Source organism: Pleurodeles waltl, chromosome 6 (assembly GCF_031143425.1).
Source record: "Pleurodeles waltl isolate 20211129_DDA chromosome 6, aPleWal1.hap1.20221129, whole genome shotgun sequence".
NCBI classification, from domain to species: domain Eukaryota; kingdom Metazoa; phylum Chordata; class Amphibia; order Caudata; family Salamandridae; genus Pleurodeles; species Pleurodeles waltl.
This window is the reverse complement of record NC_090445.1, coordinates 1433963553-1433986085: the sequence shown is the minus strand read 5'-3', so window position 1 is coordinate 1433986085 and position 22533 is coordinate 1433963553. Positions and strand designations below refer to the sequence as shown.

Below are 22533 nucleotides of genomic sequence, written 5' to 3'. Positions count from 1 at the left end.
GAATTCTGTTGATCTTGGTAAGTCAAAAGGATTTCCAAGTACTGGTATGCCCTATGATGTGCAGGCAGTACTGCTGGTTTATAAGCATGATGAAATGTCCCTAAGACAGTATTAATAGCTTCAAACTCCATCCATGAGCAAAATGATTCAAGGGAATATGCTGCATGTGCAGCTATTACAAATCTAACTGCCACCCCTCCCCTGCATCTGGGACTCCTCTGTTCTTGAGATGTTGTGTAACTACCTCTTGGTAATTAAATCCTATCACAACAGAAGAGACCAGTATTTTAATTGAACAGGTACAATAAAACATGACATTCAAAAACCATAGAAAACCACAGATGTGGACTAACGTTTTAAGAGTTAAGCTTGACTAACCTACAGTAAAAAGGTGATTTCCTTATTGTGTCTGTAGGAGGTAACCATGATTACTAATGACATCTCTATGTACTTGTAATGATGTTTCTTTTGAGTGTGCATATTCAAAGACTTCTCAAAGGTCTATAAAATCTGAATGCTGATATTTGGGTGCCAGGTTGCGTATCCTGAGACTCTGGCCCAGGTCTACATAGTTTGGTTTCCCTACGTATGGATGTCTGGACTGAGTTCAGTGCATCCAGGTTATTGGACCCCACGCAACTCACTGAGCTCACCTGCTGGTGTGGTGTCTGTGCTTTCTGGGTTACTGACAGTTCTGTAAAAAGGTCAGGGATGTAGTAGTAATTCAAGCTGTTCCATCAAAAGGAAAACACAAGGTCAGCTGGGCTCAGCTCCTCTCCTCTCTTTATCGACTCTCAGCATAGGAGCTCATGCCACGCCAGACTGGCAGGACCTCTTGTGATAATCTGGTGTGGGAAGTGTGTTTTGACAAAGTATTAAGTTGTAAATATCAGGAGATGGAAATACTGGGAAATAATATTGTGATACAAAAATATTGTGATGCATAAATATTGTTGTCTACAATATTGTTTTTTCAGGTATGTATTATCCTTGTTAAGAATATTGTTATTGGTAATATCGCTTTCAATAATTGTCAGGATCCAGCAGAAAGTATCAAAGCCAGTGCCAAACAGTAAATGTGATAGTGTCCAAGGAATGGTCCAAATCTAACAGAAGAACCAAGCCAAATAATTGGAGAGCAAATTGGAAATTACCCAATTCCAACACAACCACTGAGGTACCTTTCCCTAGACACTGATCTAGTGGTTCAAGTGAAAACCTAGGCCCATATGTATACTTTTTGCGTGAAAAATGTACTGCTGGCTAATGCCATTCCTACACGCCATGCGGGCACCTTATTTAAGGAATGATGTTAGTCGGCGCTGCGGACTGGTCAGAGTAAACAAAATGACTCAAACCAGGCAGCGCCGGCGTAGGGGAAAATGGGGGTTGTGCGTCAAAAAATGGTGCAAGTCAGGTTTGAGGCAAAAATCACACCTCAAACCGGACTTGCTCCATTTTTTGATGCACAACCCCCATTGAAATTACTCCTGTCTTAGCAAAGCCAGGAGTCATGCCCCCTTGCCCAATGGCCATGCCCAGGGGACTTATGTCCCCTGGGCATGGTCATTGGGCACAGTGGCATGTAGAGGGGCCCAAATTAGGCCCCCCATGCCACTTTAAAAAAATAGTAAAAAAATACTTACCTCAACTTACCTGTACTTACCTGGGATGGGTCCCCCCTATCCATGGGTGTCCTCCAGGGGTGGGCGAGGGTGGCAGGGGGTGTCACTGGGGGCAGGGAAGAGCACCCCTGGACTCGTTCCTTGGTCAGAGACCATAGAAGTGAGCCCACAGGTCCCTTAACGCCTGCCCTCACCCAGGCGTTAACAAACGGCGCACATCAGGCTGTGTGCTCTTTTTTAAGGCCCGCCCCTGCCTGTGCATCAAAATGACACACATTCGGCGCAAACCTTGCCCCATATTTAAACTTTGACGGCCGAGCCCGCGGATGTCACAATTCCTCCGTGTGAGTCATTTTTTGGATGCAGGAAACTGTCTTGCGTTAATGACATGCAAGGTAGGCGTTCCCGCCCCAAAAATGACTTCAAGGCCTGTGCGCCTTATTTATACTCCGCATCATTTTGATGCACAGGACAGGGAGGGCCTTAAAAATGGTGCACAGCCTGATGTGCGCCATTTTTTAACGCCTGGGTAAGGGCAGGCGTTAAGGGATCTGTGGGCTCACTTCCATGGTCTCTGACCATGGAAGGAGTCCAGAGGTGCCCTTCCCTGCCCCCAGGGACACCCCCTGCCACCCTCGCCCACCCCTGAGGACACCCATGGATGGGGGGACCCATCCCAGGTAAGTACAGGTAAGTTGAGGTAAGCATATTTTTTTATTTTTTTTAAGTTGCATAGGGGGGCCCATTTTGGGCCCCCTACATGCCACTGTGCCCAATGGCCATGCCCAGGGGACAGAAGTCCCCTGGGCATGGCCACTGGGCAAGGGGGCATGACTCCTGTCTTTGCTAAGACAGGAGTCATTTCAATGGGGTTTGTGCGTCGAAAAATGGCGCAAGTCCGGTTTGAGGCACGATTTTTGCCTCAAACCTGACTTGCACCATTTTGTGACGCCCAACCCCCATTTTCCCCTACGGCGGTGCTGCCTGGTTTGAGTAATTTTTTTTACTCTGACCAGTCCACAGCCGGCTAACGTCATTCCTTATATAAGGCGCCTGCATGTAGCGTAGGAATGGCGTTACCCGGCGGTAAAATGTTTGACGTAAACCAGCGCCGGTGCTGGTTTGCATCATAAAGTATAAATATGAGCCTAAGGCCCTTATTTATACTTTTGGTGCAAAACTACACTAAAGAAGATTTGCACCAAAAAGTTTAGCACCAGCATATTTATGGAATGGCGCAAGCCGGTGCAAAGGGTAGGCTAGAGTAAAAAAAATGACTTTAGTCAGGTGGGGCTGGTGGTATAGAAGAAGGGTGTTTAGCACCAAAAAATTACTTTAGGCAGGTTAGAGTAAAAAAAAAATGACTCTAACCAGATTAGCATCATTTTTTGGTGCTAAACCTACCATGCCACGTGACTTCTACCTTAGAAAAGGCAGGAGTCATGCCCACCAGCCCAATGGCCAGCACAGGGGAGAAGGGTCCCCTGGGCATGGCCATTGCACCCTGTGCCATGCATGGGGCCCATTACATGGCCCCCCTATGGCACTTTAACAAATAAAATGCAATACTTACCTGTACATCTCTGTACTTACCTGGGATGGGGTCCCCCATCCTCTGCAGTTCCTCTGGTGTGGGTGGGGGTGCCCCTGGGGCCTGGGGAGGACACCTGCAGGCTTCCACCATGGAAATAGGCCCACAGGTTGTCTAACACCTGCCCTGACCCAGGAGGTAAAAAACGGGGGAAGCCTTGCACCATTTTTTGACCCCTCGTCCCTCCCGTGCACCATTTTTACACGGAAGTATAAATATGGTGTTAAGGCCATAGAGTCATTTTTTGCACGGGAACGCCTACCTTGCATCTCATTAAGGCAAGGTAGGTTTCCACTTCCAAAAAAGACTTTAACTCCATAAATTTGGTGCTAGACGGGTCTAGCACCAAAGTATAAATATGTAGTTAGTATATCATTTGTAATAACCATGGGCCCAGATTTAAGAGGACCTAGAACCTTCTTGCACCACACTAGCATCATTTTATTTTGACACTAATGTGGCCCAATGAAGCCAAAATCGCAGTGCTAGATTTACAAAGTGGCGCAATACCATTGTGATGCCTTGCGCCATTTTATGCCTGCGGCAGGCATATTGTATGCAAGGGGGATGTTCCCCTGTCGGGGGGGGTGGGAGGGAGGGTGAGGGAAATGGGGCAAATCTAAAATATTTCTTTGCACCATATTTTGCGGCATTTGTAGCACCTGCATAGAGCAGGCATTGAAAAGAGGCACACCATTATTTATCATGGGCCTCAATGTGCTTTTCAGGATTAGTAAAAAAAATGTGATGCTAATCCTGAAAAGCTTCAAACTAGCATCAAAAGCTTCGACACTAGTTCCCTAACTACCGCCATGGTGTGCAGTATCTTTAACATGGCGGACACATAGTGGCATTAGGGGGCGCTAAGTGGCACTGGATTGGGTACAGCCCCACTTTTCTTAAATGTGCCCCATGGTTCTGTAACCATATTGTTATGCCTTGGAAGAAACAACACATGAAAAAAATAAAGGAGAAAATAATGCAGTGTAACCATATACTTAGCCCCTAGAGAACATTTTTAGGACTAGCAGGTCTACTGCAATAATATTACAAACAAGGCCTTTAAAACAAAACGTCTCACAACTGTAAAACAAAAGTTGTATCCATAAGAAAGCTTAAAAGACACAGAATGGTGGGAGGGTTTATTATTTTGGGGTCTCCACTAACCTAGTGTGGGGACCCAGAGATTATGTAGACAGAAAGAGCATTTTCAAGGTGGTCCCATTTCCCTAGGATCACCAAAGGCTGAGTTAATGCGCAAAAATATTTTGTAAAGGTAATGCTCTGCAAAGCATTATGGGGTGAGTTTTTGTGCTGCGAATATTATAGTATGTTGACTTCAATACTCAGAACAGCCCCTAGAGAACACCACAGTAAAAATAGCATTTGGAAGAAACATGGTCATGTAACCATACAGCCAACACTTAGAAAGCATGACCACATGAAAAAATGGGAAAATTTTATGCAGGGTAACCATATATTTAGCTCCTTTAGAGTTCAGTGCATTATACATTTTCAATACTAGCAGAACTATTGCAAATTATTTACAAACAAGGCCCAAAAAACATAACGTCTCTCAGGAACAAAATAAAAGCTCCAGCCATAAAAAAAAAACTTAAAAAGATAATGAATGTTGGTAGGGGTTATTATTTTGGAGTCCTCAATAATGTAGTGTGGGGACCCAGAGATGATGTAGACAGAAAGAGCATTTTGAAGGTGGTCCCATTGTCCTAGGATCACCACAGGCTGAGTTATGAGCAACAATGTTTTGTTAAAGTAATGCCTTGCAAAGCATTATGGGATGAGTTTTTGTGCTGCGAATATTATAGTATGTTGACTACAATACTCAGAACAGCCCCTAGAGAACACCACATTAAAAATAGCATTTGGAAGAAACATGGTCCTGTAACCATACAGTCAACTCTTAGACAGCATAACCACATGAAAAAATGGGAAAAAGTAATTCAGGATAACCATATATTTAGCTCCTATAGAGCTCAGTGTATTATACATTTTCAACAGTAGCAGAACTATTGCAAAGAAATTACAAACAAGGCCCATAAAACATAACTTCCCACAGAAGTAAAATAAAAGCTCAAGCCATTAAAGGAAAAAAAGAAAAAAAGAAAGATAAATAAATAATGAATATTGGTAGGGATTATTATTTTGGATTCCCCACTAAGGTAGTGTGGGGACGCAGAGATGATGTAGAGAGAAAGAGCACGTTGTGGTCAATGTTTTGAAGGTTATCCCACTGTCCTAGGACCACCGTAGGCTAAATTACGTGCAAACATGTTTTGTAAATTTAATGGCCTACAAAGCATTATGGGACAAGTTTCTGTGCCACTAATATTTTAAAAGGTTGATATGACTGTAATGCTTGGAATAGCCCCTAGAGGACACCACAATGAATATAGCATTTGTAAGAAACATGGGGCCAAATGTAGCAAAGGTTTTTACCCATTCTGTGTCTATGGGAAAAAGTGTTCGTACATATGGCCCATGGTCATGTAACTAGATAGTTACCCCCTAAAAGGTAAAACCACACAAAAAGAAAATGGCAATAAATAATGCAACATAACCATATACTTAGCCCCTAGAGAACATAGGCCCTCATCACAACCCTGGCGGTCAGTGATAAAGTGTCAGTAATACCGCTAACAGGCCGACGGTCAAAAAAATTGAATTACGACCATAGCGAAAACCGGCAACACAGACAGCCACTTTAACACTTCGACCGCCACAGCGGTAGCAACAAACACCATGGCGGTAACCGCTAATAGACAGGCGGAACTCAATGTACCACCCACGCTATTACAAGTCACCAATCCGCCAGCTTTTCCGGGGCGGTACCAACACCAACAAAAGCTTGGCGGAAACAGTGTTTGGAAGGAAAACCACTCACCTCTCGACACTCAACGAAGAACCAGGACGCCATGGAGCCCGAACTACAGGTGTTACCAATGTTGGTGTATCTTCTCATCTACCAGGAGTACGAACGGTGGTGGCGACGACCACGTTGAGTACTGCACCTAGCACACAGGGGAGGGAAGGAGGGAAAAGAGAGTGACACACACATGCAAAACGAAACACCCCCACCACCCACCCACAACAACGCACACACACACATGTCCAATCACATCACAGATACACCCCGTCAACCCCTGGAAGAGCGCAAGGACCAAACTAAATGAGTTTAACTAGTGTAATATTCGAACAATCAGATAGACCAAGAGAACAGCAAATAATCAGTATAAACAAATGTTTACAGCAAGTACACAAGTCTGTACACTGTCCCATGAAATGTCTGTGGACCAGTGATCCCAAAAAGCATGGGCGAAGCCAACAAATGACACCTGCCTCAAAACAGGGAGAACACTGCAGGGGCATCAGGTCGAAAAAAAAAAACAGGCACATCAGGGGGAAGGGGAGGGGGGCACCTCAGCCGGATGATGGGACAACGCCACTGCTCCTCGAGGGGGCTCTACGGCCACTGTCTGGTCCTGGGGAGTGCAAAGCCACAGTCTCTCAAGTGGGTCCACTGCCCACTGCTTGGTCCTGGGGAGTGCAAAGCCACAGTCTCTCAAGTCTTTCAAGTGGGTCCACTGCCCACTGATGGTCCTGGGGAGTGCAAAGCCACAGACTCTCAAGTCTCTCAAGTGGGTCCACTGCCCACTGCTTGGTCCTGGGGAGTGCAAAGCCACAGTCTCTCAAGTCTCTCAAGTGGGTGGTTTGCCCACTGCTTGCTCCTGGGGAGTGCAAAGCCACCGACTCTCAAGTCTCTCAAGTGGGTGGTTTGCCCACTGCTTCCTCCTGAGGAGTGCAAAGCCACAATATATCAAGTCTCTCAAGTGGGTGGTTTGCCCCCTGGTTGGTCCTGGGGAGTGCAAAGCCACAGTCTCTCAAGTCTCTCAAGTGGGTGGTTTACCCACTGCTTACTCCTGGGGAGTGCAAAGCCACCGTCTCTCAAGTCTCTCAAGTGGGTGGTTTGCCCACTGCTTCCTCCTGAGGAGTGCAAAGCCACAATATATCAAGTCTCTCAAGTGGGTGGTTTGCCCCCTGGTTGGTCCTGGGGAGTGCAAAGCCACAGTCTCTCAAGTCTCTCAAGTGGGTGGTTTACCCACTGCTTGGTCCTGGGGAGTGCAAAGCCACAGTCTCTCAAGTCTCTCAAGTGGGTAGTTTGCCCACTGCTTGCTCCTGGGGAGGTCAAAGCCACAGTCTCTCAAGTCAATGACATGTTCCACTGGTTCTGGAGGGGGCTTTGTGCCCAGATTGGTTCATCCTGCCAAGGACTGGGTTAGTGGATGCTTTTCTCCACTGGTTCTGGAGGGGGCTTTGTGCCCAGAGTGCTTCATCCTGCCAAGGACTGTGTTAGTGGATGCTTTTCTCCACTGGTTCTGGAGGGGGCTTTGTGCCCAGAGTGCTTCATCCTGCCAAAGACTGGGTTAGTGGAGGCTTTTCTCCACTGGTTCTGGAGGGGGCATTGTGCCCAGAGTGCTTCATCCTGCCAAGGACTGGGTTAGTGGATGATTTTCTCCACTGGTTCTGGAGAGGGCTTTGTGCCCAGTGATGCTGCTTCTGGGGTGTGGCATGGGATGGGGCTGACGTCCGACAGAGTGGCATCGGCTGTGCACGTGGCGGTGCTGATGGTGGTGCAGGTGGCGGTGGCTGCGGCGGAGATGCTGCTAGTGCTGGCCGTGGTGCAAGTGACTGTTGCGGTGGATGGAGACACCATACCGTCTCTGGCAGCCTCGGATGGCTGATCCTTGGGGATGATGCTGCAGACTGACGTTGTGGCAGCGGCAGTGCAGGTGGCGGTGCAGGTGGCGGTTGGAAAGGTGGTGGTGACTGGGATGCATGTGGCTGCCATCCCTGATGAGTTGGTTGTCACCAGCCCCTCACCAGGTGACATCGTGCCCAGAGGTGATGTGCCCTTTGGCTTGTGGCTCTTCCCCATCTTGACAGTCGCTGCAGGGACCTTGGCACTGTCCACTCTGTGTTTGTGCGGGGCCTTGCTGGGTGGGTGGTGTGACTGTCCCCTGCTTGAAGCCGGCCCCTTTTTGAGCTTTGCAGGTGGTGGAATAGGGTGGTCCTTCTGTTCCGTCGGTGGCACACTGGCAGCTCTGACGGGTGCCCCCTTTGACCGTACTGGAGTAGCAGGGACCACAGCGGATGCAGATTTGGTGGCTGAGGTGCTGGGCTGGGATCTAGACATCCTGGCCCTAGGAGAAGGACTGGGGGGAGGTGTAGGGAAGAGCTCCAGGCTAGCTAGGTACATTTCTTTGGACTTACTGGGACGGGAAGATGGAAGGGGTTTGGGAGTAGAGGAAGAGGTAGTGGTCGTAGGAGGTGTACGTCTGCTGAGTTTGGGTGAAGGTGCATGTGTTGGAGGCTGTTGTGAGGTGGATGGCTGGTGAGTGGGTGTGTGCCGGGGTTTGTGTACTTTGGGAGGAGGGCTCACAGACACACTGGGAGAGGACACAGGGGACGTGTGAATGGCAGTGGGGCGGTGATTGCACATGAGCGGTGTGTAGTGATGGGCATGCTGGTGATGGAGGTAATGGCTGATGATGTAGTGAATGCAGGTGTGAGTGGAGACGAGACAGGAAGGGAGGTGGAGGACGTGGAGGAGGAGGACACAGTGGAGGAAGTGGATGTTGATGTGTCTGCATGGGTATGGTGCTTGTGTGAGTGCCTGTGGGATGTGTGGTGCTTATGTTTACCTGAGCCACTTTTGTGTGTTGATGTGTGTGCATGCTGGTCTGATGGTGTGCTTGCGATAGGCTGAGGTAGAGGGGATTGGGTCTGAGTAGAGGAAGTTGCAGGGGGGAGGCTGGACACAGGGACAATTGCTGCCATCAGTGCTGAGGCCAGAGCCTGAAATGCTCTCTGTTGGGCCACCACACCAAAATGAATGCCCTCCAGGTATGCATTTGTTTGCTGCAAATGCCTCTCGACACCCTGGATGGCATTCAGAATGGTTGACTGCCCAACAGTGAGAAATCTCAGGAGGTCAATAGCCTCCTCACTGAGGGCAGCGGGGTTGAGTGGGGCAAGGCCTGAGGTGCCTGGGGCGAAGGAAATGCCCACCCTCCTGGGTGAGCGGGCACGGGAAACACGCTGAGGGGCTGCTGGGAGGACGGGCTGGTAGGGGGGGGTGGAAGCTGTACCTGTTGTTGCGGTGGGCACAGACGTGCCCGCCACTGCAAGGGAGCTCCACTCAGAGGAGGAGTTGCTGTTGCTGGTGTCCCCTCCTGTCCCCGTCGTGGAGCTCCCCTCGCCCTACGTCCCAAAGGTGCCTTCAGACTCTGTAGATTCACCCTCCTGGGCTATGTGGGATGCAGCTCCCTCTGTCTCCGGTGCCTCTGCTCCTCCACCAGCTGATGCTAATGCACACAAGGACAGGGTGACAAAACAAGAAGGGGGGAAAGACAGAGGAGACACATGGTCAATGCCAGCAACACCACTACCGTTGGCGGACACAACACAGAGGGAGCAGCCCTATGCACTAGGCCATGCACTAGCAGTTAGTAGGAAAATCACTTGCTCATGGGGGACTATGCCTAACCCCATTTGCTGCACACCTGGAACCCACAGGAGGCTGACTAGTTGTAGATGCCCACTAACACTATTGGGGTTGGAGTGCCACAGAGCCTGCCTGACAAGGGACCTACCCTACCAAGTTCGCCCTGGCCTAGGGGAATTGACAGCCCACATCCTCCATCCCCCATCCAGACACCTCGTAAAGTGTGCAGAGTCAGCTGAATGAGACTGAACTCACCCCCTTGTGGCTGCTGTGATGCCCTCAAGCACCCATCCAACTCCGGATATGTCACCACCAGGAACTGGAACATCAGGGGGGTCATGGTGCGACGGGCACCCCTTCCACGTTGGGAGGCCAGCCCCAGCTGGGCTTCCGCCGTCTTCTTGCTCCAGCGGTGCAGGTCCTCCCATCTCTTGCGGCAGTGGGTGCTCCATCTATGATAGACCCCCAGGGTCCGAACTTCCTTGGCGATGGCACGCCAAATACCCTTCTTCTGGTGGGCGCTGACCTAGAGGCAAGGTATAGGATGAAAGAAAATTACTCCCCCGTCCGGTTCGTCATACTCATTGCCCACCAGTTCCCACCCATGCCCTGACACACATACACTCACCATCCTCACATGCAGGCCTCAGCCCCCAACCCCACATGTATCTTCCATCCACACCACTCCATACATTCATGGCCCATGCATCATGCTCACAGTGTACTGACCTGTTTGTCTGGATGACTGTAGAGTAGTGTGTACTGGCGGAGAACCCCATGCACTAGTCTCTCGAACTCCTCCGAAGTGAAGGCAGGGGCCCTTTCCCCAGACACTCGAGCCATTATCGCTTCCAGACACAGGTCACAGCAGCACTTGCAGAGTAGGTCCTCTCCTGTTGAAGGTCAGGTATCAAGTGAGTGAACAGATAGAAAATGGTGGTCACGTCCGCGGCAGTGCGTACCGTCACCGCCGGCGTACATCTTCATTGGCTCCAGGAAACCATAGGGCCCAATGATAACCAATGCTGAATTGCGCAGCGGTCTTCGACCACCTACTGCGATGCTACACAATGCCAGCGCAGTTACCTCATTTCCCCTTGTCCCTCCTTACAGGTCAGGCAGCTGCCATTTCAGGGTGGCACATGGCATGGCACCTAACTGTGTCACAGCACATTTGGGCAGAAATACGGACAGACAACGCCACACACAGATTTACTCACATTACTGCAAAGACACTTGTGCAACCTATGTGGTACATGACCCTCTGCTCACCATTCTCCTCCATAGGGCACATCCGCTGGGGCAGATGATGAAATGGTGTGATCCTCCGGTGTACAGGCCCTTGGTGGACCTGTCGATAATGGAAGCCAGACACATCATTATCACCTACAGACTTGATTGTGCCACAATCCAAGAACTGTGTGACCAATTGGAGCCTGACCTCATGTCAGCTATCCGCCATCCCACATGTGTCCCCCCTCTAGTGCAAGTCCTGTCAGTGCTCCATTTCCAAGCAAGTGGTTCCTTCCAGACAACAGTGGCCGTGGCATCAGGGATGTCTCAGACAATGTTTTCTAACGTGTTGACCAGAGTGTTGTCAGCCCTGCTGAAACACATGCGCAGCTACATCGTTTTCCCCCAGGTGGAGGATTTGCCCACAGTGAAAGCTGACTTCTATGCCCTGGGACATATCCCCAACATAATTGGTGCCATTGAGGGTACACATGTGGCGTTTGTGTCCCCCCGCAGAAATTAAAAGGTGTACAGAAATCGAAAAAGCTATCATTCTATGAATGTGCAGATGGTGTGTTTGACGTACCAGTACATCTATCATGTGAATGCCAAGTATCCTGGCTCTGTGCATGACGCTTAGATTTTGAGGAATAGCAGCATCCCTTATGTGATGAACCAACTTCAGAGGCACTGTGTGTGGCTAATAGGTGAGCCCAAGGTCCCCACACAGTATGTATAGGTGTCTGGGTATGGGGTAGCCCCTAAGGGTTAGTGTGTGTCTAACAGATTTCCCTCAACATTTGCTGGTAACTCTGGTTACCCCAGGCACTCATGGCTACTGACCCCAGAGAGGAATGCCAGGACAAGGGCAGAGGAACACTACAATGAGGCACATGGGTGAACTAGGCGTATTATTGAGTGGACTTTTGGCCTCCTGAAGGCCAGATTCCGGTGCCTCCATCTAACAGGTGGCTCCCTATACTACTCACCAAAGAAGGTGTGCCAGATAATCGTGGCATGATGCATGTTGCACAAACTGGCTTTGTGACGCCAGGTGCCTTTTCTGCAGGAGGATGGGCCTGATGATGGTATTGTGGCAGCTGTGGAGCCTGTGGACAGTGAAGAAGAGGAGGCAGAGGAAGAAGATATTGACAATGGAAACAACATCATCATGCAGTACTTCCAGTGAGACACAGGTAAGAGACTGGCACTGCTTATCTCATATCTGACTACTGTAGGACACTGTATAAGTCAGCCTCTTAACCTCTGTGTATGGGCCCTGACAGTTCACTTTGGCTTTCCTTTTCACAGATCTGGGTACCTCATTCTGCCTTCTGCTATGTTTACTGCTGCCCAACAACTGTCATACATTGGTATGTGCAAATGAACATTAACATTGATATTTGTCAAAGAAGTTGTAATTATACATTTGTGAAAGTACAGACTAACTCCAGATTGTTTTGTGATTCAAGGATAATTATGGGCTAATGTGTATAGGCGTATGTGGAAGGGGCTAGGATGATGGTGGAGGAATGTCCAGGGTAGAGTCCAGTCTCTTGGTATCACAGGTGCATTGTCCAAGGGGGCAGAGGAAGTGGAGCAATGGCAGTTCAAGGTGGGCAGGGTGACATAGTGGGACAGAAGGGTGACAATTAGGAGAGTCTTATTTCCTTGCGGGGGTCTTGGCAATGTTCTCTGTCTTCTGCCTGGATCGCAGGGACCGTTTGCGGGGTAGTTCTCCTTCAGCAGGGGGTGGGCTGCTGGAGGCCTGTTGGTCCTGTGGCGGGACCTTCTGTCCACTAGCGCCGGCGGACGTGGAAGGCTGTTCATCGTTTGGGCTGGTGTCAGGGGCCCGGTGGTATGCCACTGTCTCCCTCATGGTGTTGGCCATGTCTGCCAGCACCCCTGCAATGGTGACCAGGGTAGTGTTAATGGACTTCAAGTCCTCCCTGATCCCCAGGTACTGTCCCTCCTGCAGCCGCTGGGTCTCCTGAAACTTGGCCAGTACCGTGCTCATGGTCTCCTGGGAATGGTGGTATGTGTCTCGTGGAGGGTGGATTCCTTTGGCCTGTCCTCCCCCTGTCGTACAGCAGTCCTCCCAGCTTCCCTGTTATCCTGTGCCTCTGTCCCCTGAACCGTGTGCCCACTGCCACTGACCCCAGGTCCCTGATTGTCCTGAGTTTGTGGGGTTGCCTGGGGTCCCTGTAGTGGTGGTCACACTGCTGATTGATGTGTCCTGGGAACAGTGACATGAGCCCGCTGGGTGGGTGCTGTGGTGCTGTTTCCGAGGGGGGAGGTTCTGTGGTGGTTTGGGACTGTGGCAGGGGAACCGACTGTCCAAAGGTCCCTGATGGGCCAGGCTGGTCATCTTGATCCAGGCGTGCAGAGCTGCTGTTGTCACTGTGGGCCTCTTCTGTGGGGGGACTGGATATGGCTGGCACCTCCTGTTCGGTGACGTTGTGTAGGGGTCCTGTTGGGGTGTAAATGCATTGTTATTGTATCTGTGTGTGCCATCTTGTGCAATGGGTGTGTTTCCCTCTGCTACTGTGCTTGCAATATTGCATTGGCCCTTGTGTGAGTGGTGATTGTGTGCCCTGTGTGAGTCTCTCCCTTGGGCATGCTTTGGTGATGGGTGTCCATGCAGGTCTGTGATGGGTGTCCATGCATTGGTGTAACATGCAGGGCTTGGTATTGGGATGTGTGGGTTGTGATAGTGGGGTATATGTGAGGTGGTAGAGTGATGGGTGTGAGGTTGGGGTTGGGGTTTGTGTTGGCATGCAGGTAGGGTTGGGGGATATAATAGTAAAGATATGACTTACCAGAGTCCAGTCCTCCTGCTACTCCTGTGAGGCCCTCAGGATGCATGATCACCAAGAATTGCTCCTCCCAAGTTAGTTGTGGGTGAGGAGGTGGGGGTCCACCGCCAGTCCTCTGTGTGGCTACCTGGTGTCTGGAAACCACGGAACGTACCTTCCCCCGTAGGTCGTTTCACCTCTTCCTGATGCCATCCTGTGTTCTTGGATGCTGTCCCACTATGTTGACCCTGTCGACAATTCTCCGCCATAGCTCCATCTTCCTAGCAATGGATGTCTGCTGCACCTGTGATCCGAATAGCTGTGACTCTACCTGGATGATTTCCTCCACCATGAGCCTGAGCTCCTCCTCAGAAAACCTGGGGTGTCTTTGAGGTGCCATGATGTGGTGTGAGTGATGTGTGATGTGATGTGTGGGGTGATGTTTTGGGGTGTGTGGTGTTTTGTGCCTGGATGGTGTATGAGTGATGGTGTTGTTTGCCTCTGGATGCTGGTGTTGTCTTTGCTTTTCTCTCTCTCTCTACTTCTTCCAAACATTTCATTGTAAAGGGTTGTGGGTAATGTGGGTGTGTGTTTTATAGTGGTGTGGGTGTGTGGGTGTGGTGGGTGTATGTGTATCAGGTATGTGTATTTTGAATTGTCCAATGTGATTGTGTTTTGTAAATGTGTGTGTATTTTGAGTGCGGCGGTGTGTACCGCCAATGGTTTACTGCGGTTGAATGACCGCTGCGTTGATTCGTAGGTGATGATAGTGTGGGCATATTCCTGTTGGCGTGACGGTGTGGGTTTTGGTACCGCCAATTTATCACTGACCTTTGGTGTGGCGGACTTGTGTGGGTGTCTGCATTGTGGAGGATTTCTAAGTGTGGGTCATAATACCTGTAGCGGATTTCTGCCGTGGACACGGTATGTTGGCAGCCATCAGTGGACTTTACCGCTAGGGTTGTAATGAGGGCCATAGTGTATTACATACATTCAGGATAACAAACCTATAACAATGATGTTACAAACAAAGCCCTTAAACCACACACTATGACCAGCTGTAAAACAAAATTCCCAGCCATGAGAGAGCTTAAACAGATATGAATGGTGGCAGAGTTTATTATTTTGGTGTCCCCTCTAACATAGTGTGGGGACCCAAATATTATATAGACAGAAAGCACATGTTGTTGTGAACATTTTGGTGGTGGTCTCATTGTCCTAGGACTACAACAGGCTGAGTCATGAGCAAAATTTTTTTGTAAAAGTAATGCCCTGCAAAGCATCATGGGTCGAGTTTTCCAAGTGCTGTCAATATTGTAGTATTGGTTCTGCTGTGCCGGGAGAGCCGCTTTTGCTTTGAGGATTTCTATGTTACATAAAGCATTTACCAATTTCAAGTGTTTTAAGGGGAGAGCCTCAAGAAATTACTCTGATAAGGTAACTGTGAACAATGTGACCAGTGCTCCAATACCGCTGATCGACTTCACGCCATTGTGCCTGTTCATGCTGTGAGAGCGCCATGGCCGCCATGCAGCACAAAGTGGGGAGGCAAAAGAAATAAATAGTTCATTCATGCTGAAGTATATCAACAATGGTGCAATAATACATGTAGCAGGAGCAGTCTGCAAGGCGTGACAAGAACAGCCTCAAGGTGGGACAAACGCAAAGCATTTACACATTACATCAAATGATTTTTGAAAGCCAAGCCTACAAACCAGTGAAAGTGATGGTCGTGACTTGGGCGTGGTCAAAAGCCCACAATACTTACAACAGGTTAACACGCTTGCACGCTCGACCTAAAAAGGAAATTCAGGAGACTGAAGTTAATAAGATATACAAAGAAATCTTACCTGAGGAAACTGAGGAGTCGCATTATCAATCCTTCTCTTCCAGTTTTCTGGCTCACACAAGTATAATCTGAAGGAAAAGAATTTATGCAAAATTAGTTACATTGATAACATTAGCATATATAAAGTGAAAAGATTTATGAACAATAAGTATCATTAAGGTTGAGTACAATATAATGAAAAATAATTTGACAACAGATTAAAATAATATTGCTGCACAACAGAAAATGCTTTAGAGAAGCTATATCCTTTAACAGTTCGGTTATGTGAAATAATACAACTACTAGTATTTTCAATTGTTAGCGATAGAGAGATAGTGAAAGATTAGAAAGGAGTTGTAATGTATTTTTGTGTTGTTTTACAGTTTTAAACACTCTCATAAGAAAGCATACATCAGACAACCTGTAGATCCAGATGTACAAGAAGTGACACAGCGTGGCTGCTGTCCCACAATTGGCAGCGCCACACTGCATCACTTTTTAAAACACAGGGATGTGCTGTATTTACAATAATACAGTGCACCCCTGTGTTTCTCCTTGTGCCTGCACTAAATTTGCTGCCGAGCACCACCGCAGCCACCCTTGCATCATAGTGCAATGATGGCTGCTTTGAGGGGAAATTGTTTTTGTGCAGGAAGGGACACCTTCCTACACAAAAACAATCTTCTATGACAATTTGCTTTCTCTATGTGTGCAGCAGAATGCAGCACACATAGAAAGAACAAAACACGCGGAGAAATAAAAACATTTCTCCTTGTTGCGCCATGCTAATGCCACCCTTAGGGTGGCATTAGATTTTGACGCTGACTCAGATTTACGATTTCTTGTAAATTTGAGGCACCGTCAAAATGCAATGGGTGTTGCTGTGGGACATCCACAGCAACACCCATTACAATCCCCTTCCACGCAAAGTGCTGCGTGTGAAGGGGCTGTATTCACAAGGTGCTGTTAAGCCACCTTGTAAATATGTCGCACTGCGCAGCGCCACCGGAGCGTCACAAAAAGTGATGCTCCAGTGGCGTTAGGACCTTGTAAATCTGGCCCGTAATGCCTACATGAACAGAGGATAGGAATATTGAATAGGAGACAGGGAACCGAAGTAAGACAAGGCTGTCTTTTCTTTTCTCCCATCCCCTTCCACTCTTGGGGCACTTTTGTCTCCCAGTGAATGCGGGAACAGAGGGGTTCCAAGTGGGTCCCTGGGAACAGCCAATATTCTGCTACTGTGAAAGTCTAGGTAAGAGCTTCTGACAATAATATAGTTGTAAAATATAATTTTTTTATCATTTTAATGTGTTTTAGCCCATATATTCATTTTATGTGTTACTATGTTTTTATAATTGTTATAATTTAAAAAATATATATTTTGTGATTTTAAGTATGTTAGAATTTTGTGATTGCTAATAATAATTTATAGTGTCATAGCAGGTTTGTAGGAGCATAGGGTGGGAAGGTTGTTAAGTAATATTAATTATTAATTAATCCTTTTTAAGTATGTGATTTATATTAATTATGTACATTAAATAGAACTCATTTATTTTACTTATCTTTTAGGTGCTGGTTGCCACGTTTATAGGGGTATAGGGTGGGCATTTAATTAGGTAATAAGTAAATAACAATTAATTTTAAAATAAATGTTTTTTTAAAGTAAAAGGTGCAAGTAAAGTTGCCCCTCTCAACTAACCTCATTCTGTATTGTAGATAATGAAAAGTGGTGAGAAACCAAAAAAGACTACTGAAGTAGTTTATAAATTTGTTTTGATTTAACAGTATTAATTGTATAAATATATATATATATTGTGAAGCAAAAGAAATTGTGGCAACGCACTCGGTTAAGGCTTGTTCCTTCATTTGATTTTAATCAATGCAACAAAGGATGCGTTTCGACCAAACAGTCTTCTTCCAGGTTTACAAGTCCTTTCTCTCTGTTCACTTATATATTAACAAATCATTATTAACAATACAATACATTATGGGATTTGTAGTGTGTTACAGAAAAAATCTATTTTTTTTGTATATAAATAAATCCAAATATTACATTACCACACAATATTATTCCAAACAAAAAAAAATATCAACGAAAAATTATTTTTACAAAATTAAATTAATAATGATTTTTTAAAGAAAATACTTCACATTTCCAAAAATATATATGAAATTCTCAAGAACAGTTTGCTAACCCATACAAATTATTTATAAATTAAAAATTAATTCTCAATTAATTTTAATATATCTTCGGTGCATTTTACAGAGCCTGATTCACCTTCATGTCAGAGATCTGTTGAATATGTATTCATTTGCCGAAGTGGCCTGAGGGAACACATTGTGAAGAAAATCTCACTACACGGGCAGTTAAGGCCTAAGAACATTTTAACCTTTGGAAAGTCTTTCAGTGCAACAGTATCGAACTTTGGGTATTTCATTCATTGAGAATGGAAGCTAGGAAAGCGCCACGCGCCACTATGGCTACAAAGTTATTCGATGTAGGTAATCAGAGAAGTGAAGCCGAAATGATGACAACGCAAGGAAATATACAAAAAGACTTGTCTCTTAAATATCAATTCATTCAATTAGAAAAATGTTATAAAATAGAAATTAATAAAAGTTGGGAAATAATATAATTGGAGAAATACATAGAAGTGAATAGAATACCAAGAGGCTTACACATATTTACCGTACCAACATATACAGGAATCAAACCAGAGTTATTCAAGGAATGGGAAGAAAATAACAACCAATGCTCATTAAATATGATGAGGATTATTATTAAGTATGCAAAGCTGGATTTAGAAGACATGCACAGTCAAATTAAGGAATTAGAAGAAAAGTTGATTAATTATGAAGAAAAAAATTAACAACTGTCATTAAGAAAGAACATGGGAAGTAAGCTGGACAAATATGAAGCTGTCATACAAGAACGGAAAAAGAGCAATTTCATAAGAGAAGAAAATGATTAAAAATATGGTAGGATTTTGACTTTTGCAAAGAGATTTGAAAGTTTGAAATATGATGCAAAGTGGAATAGTGCAAAACAGAACTTGAATTGTGGTGAAAGTCCAAGTGAATCTGATGTGGAATCGAGTTAAGGAGAAGGATTCTTGGGACATGATGATACTGTGATCAAGAACACTTTTTTATAGGAGATGCAAGTACTCTATTTGGATCAATGATTAACAAGAGGAAGAGGAAGGAACAGAGGTTGAGGTTTTGAAAAGAATTTAGATCGATCAGGAAAAAGAAGAGAAAGACCAGAAGAGCCAAAAGAAACAGAAAATAAACAATATCCTCTCAGGAGCTTGAAAAAACAATAGAACCATCTAATTTAGTAGTTAATCTATCGGATCATAAATTAACAGTAGCTGAACAGCAAACATTAAATAAAGGTCTTTAATTCTGTCCTGAAATCCATTATAATTATGTAGACACTTGAATTGACATTTATAAATTCATTAGAAAATTGAAATTAATAACATTTTATGGAATGCCATCACAAAGTAAAAAATCTAATGAGACTGAGTATACAAACAGTGGATCAGAAAATCTAGAATTATGCAGTGATCAGATTTCAGACTTGGAAGATGAGGAATACACTGAAATGGAAGTGTTGCAAAAATTAAATATTGATATCTATCAACATAAATTCAGTAATTTTAATGAAAAATCTAAATTTTGTTCAGTTTTATCGCCGGGCAATAAAATTTATATTTTTTCAGAACTTGTTTTGGAAGATGTAGAAAGATTGCAAAAGAGGAGACATCATGGACTACGGGAAAATCTAACTAAGAATGATCATTTAGCGTTGAAAAATCTAATGAATAATAATGAAATCATAATTAAACCAGCGGATAAGGGTGGAAACATTGTCATTCTAAATACACAAGATTACATTACAGAAGCTTATAGACAATTGAATAATGAGTATAACTATAAAAACTTACTCAGAACCCAATAAATCGGATGGTTTATCAACTACATTCAAAATTAGATGATTAGCATCAACAATCGCTGCTCAATACTGAAGAGTATGAATTTTTTAAAAAGGAGAATCCAACTTTACCTACAATTTATTTCTTACCAAAGATTCATAAATCACTGACTGCCCTGCCAGGAAGACCAATTGTATCTGCAATTGACTCACTTTATGAGAGGATATCTGATTATGTAGATTACTATTTGGCACCTATTGTAATGACATTAAGTTCGTATATAAAAGACTCAGGGGATCTACTGAGAATTTTAACAAACATAAATTGGAGTGATGAATACTCGTTAGTTACAATTGATGTGGTATCTCTATACACGTCCATTAATCATGAAGTTGGATTGAAAGCTTGTGAATATTTTTTACGGCAAAGAAGCAAAGCAGAATTCGAACACTCAAAGATGTTACTCTCCATGATAGAAATGTGTCTTAAGAATAATATATTCATGCTTAATCATGAGATTTATCAACAAATGTGTGGCACAGCAATGGGTATTTCTCTTTTTCCAAACTATGCCAACCTAGTAATGGGATGGTGGGAAAGGGAAATAGCATGGGGTAAGACTAATGACTTATATGTGGAAAAGATTGCATTGTGGGTACAGTTTATTGATGACCTCTTTGTTATCTGGCATGGGTCACAAGATGAATTTATGACATATTTTACAACTTTGAACACCAGTGATGTTGGATTACAATTTACATGTGAGATGAGCAAAACTTCAATTAATTTTTTGGACATCACTGTTTATGTTGAAAAGGATAAATTAGAGACAACAGTATACCGTAAAAAAACTTCAACTAATAGTGTATTACATGGTAAAAGCTTTCATCCTAAGCCATTGATAAAAAGCATACCATATGGTGAGTTAATAAGAATGCGGAGGAATTGTTCAAGTGAAAAGGAGGTACAAATAAAATTTAAGGAAACAATTCAGAGATTTAAAAAGAGAGGTTATGAAAAAAAATTTTTACAAGAATTTAGAAAGTATGGAAATGATAAGTCGCAATTATGTATTATTCCCAAAACAAACTAACAAAAAAGAAGAGAAACAGGATAAGAACAACTTGAGAATGATAATGAATTACATGAAGGAAAGTGGTCTAATAAAAAACATTTTATGTAAACACTGGAATGTGATTTGCAGAGATCCGGAATTAGGTCCGAAAGTGGGTTCAGTACCTTTAATTACATATCGTAAAGCACCATCAATTAAGGATTATGTATTGAGGAACCACTTTTCATTGAAAAGTGAACAAAATTGGTTAGTGGAACAACAACAAGGATTTATCAAATGTAACAACTGTAAAGCATGTAAGATTGGTAAAACAACCAAAATGATCATAATGCCCAATGAAACTGGAATTCAAATTAAGCATAGAATTACCTGTAATACTAAATACACGGTTTATGTGATTGAATGCCACTGTGGTTTAAAATACGTTGGTAGTACGATTTGTATGCTCAAAAAAATAATTTTGGAACATATTAGAGCGATCATCCATAATGACCTCACCTATGCAGTAGCTAAACACTTAAAAATGCATGAAACTGATAATTGGAAAACTTTGAGATATTATGGGATAGATCACATTCCGAAACATGAAAGGGGTGGTGACAGAACAAGGAAGTTAAGACAATTAGGGGCATATTTATACTCTGTTTGTGCCGGATTTGCGTCATTTTTTTAAATGCAAATCTGTCACAAACCTAACTCCATATTTAAACTTTGGCGCTAGACCCGTCTAGCGCCAAATTCATGGAGTTAGAGTCATTTTTTTCACTGCCATGCAAAAATGATGCACGGGAGGGGGAGGGCCTTAAAAAATTACTCTAAACCGGTTTAGAGTCATTTTTTAACGCCTGGGTCAGGGCAGGCGTTAAGGGACCTGTGGGCTCATTTCCATGGTCCCGACCATGGAAGCAGACCACAGGTGCCCTTCCCTGTCCTCCGGGACACCCCCTGCCACCCTCTCCCACCCCTGAAGGACAGCCATGGATGGGGGGACCCATCTACGGTAAGTAGAGGTAAGTATTTTTTTATTTATGTAAAAGTGGCATGGGGGGGCCTAACTTGGGCTCCCCTACATGCCACTGTGCCCAATGGCATGGGCATGGCCATTGGGCAGGAGGGCATGACTCCTGCCTTTGCTAAGACAGGAGTCATTTCCATGGGGGTTGTGCGTCAAAAAATGACGCTAGTCAGGTTAGAATCAATATTTTTTACTCTAACCTGACTTGCACCATTCTTTGATGCACAACCCCCAGTCTTCCCTACGCCTCGCTGCCCGGTTAGCGTCATTTATTTTGATGCTAACCAAGCCGCAGCGCCGACTACCATCATTCATTAAGTATGACACTGAGCTGGAGCGTTGGAATGGCGGTAGCCGGCGTTAAACCTTTTGACGCAAACCTGCGCTAGCGCAGGTTTGGGTCAAAAAGTATAAATATGGGGCTTAGAGTCTAGATATATCATTCAAATGAGAACAAAAACACCTTGGGGATTGAATGATGATGAGGAGCTTTTTGTACATTTGTAAATTCTCTGTAGCTTTTAATTTGGTACCATGCCGGCATTTGTGAATAATCATTGGATTATTCAAATTAATTCATATTCAACAGATCTCTGACATGAAGGTGAATCAGGCTTTGTAAAAAGCATCGAAGATATATTAAAATTAATTGAGAATTAATTTTTCATTTATGAATAATTTGTATGGGTTAGCAAACTGTTTTTGATAATTTCTTATATATTTTGGGAAAGTTGAAGTCTTTTCTTTTAAAATGTATTATTAATTTAATTTTGTAAAAAAATGTTTTTGTTGATATACTTTTTTTGTTTGGAATAATATTGTGTGGTAATATCATATTTGGATTTATTTATATACAAAAAATAGATTTTTTCTGTAACACACTACAAATCCCATAATGTAT

General features: G+C 44.8%; 1 protein-coding gene across 2 annotated transcripts in view; it reads right to left on the bottom strand.

Annotated features, from left to right (window-relative positions):
- TMEM72 (transmembrane protein 72) overlaps positions 1-22533 on the bottom strand; it is a 202175-nt gene that overhangs the window by 112773 nt on the left and 66869 nt on the right. For both annotated transcript variants that reach the window (XM_069240814.1, XM_069240815.1), the window contains exon 2: positions 15621-15687. The gene's annotated coding sequence lies outside the window, so the exon portion shown is untranslated. The remainder of the gene's footprint in view (positions 1-15620; positions 15688-22533) is intronic.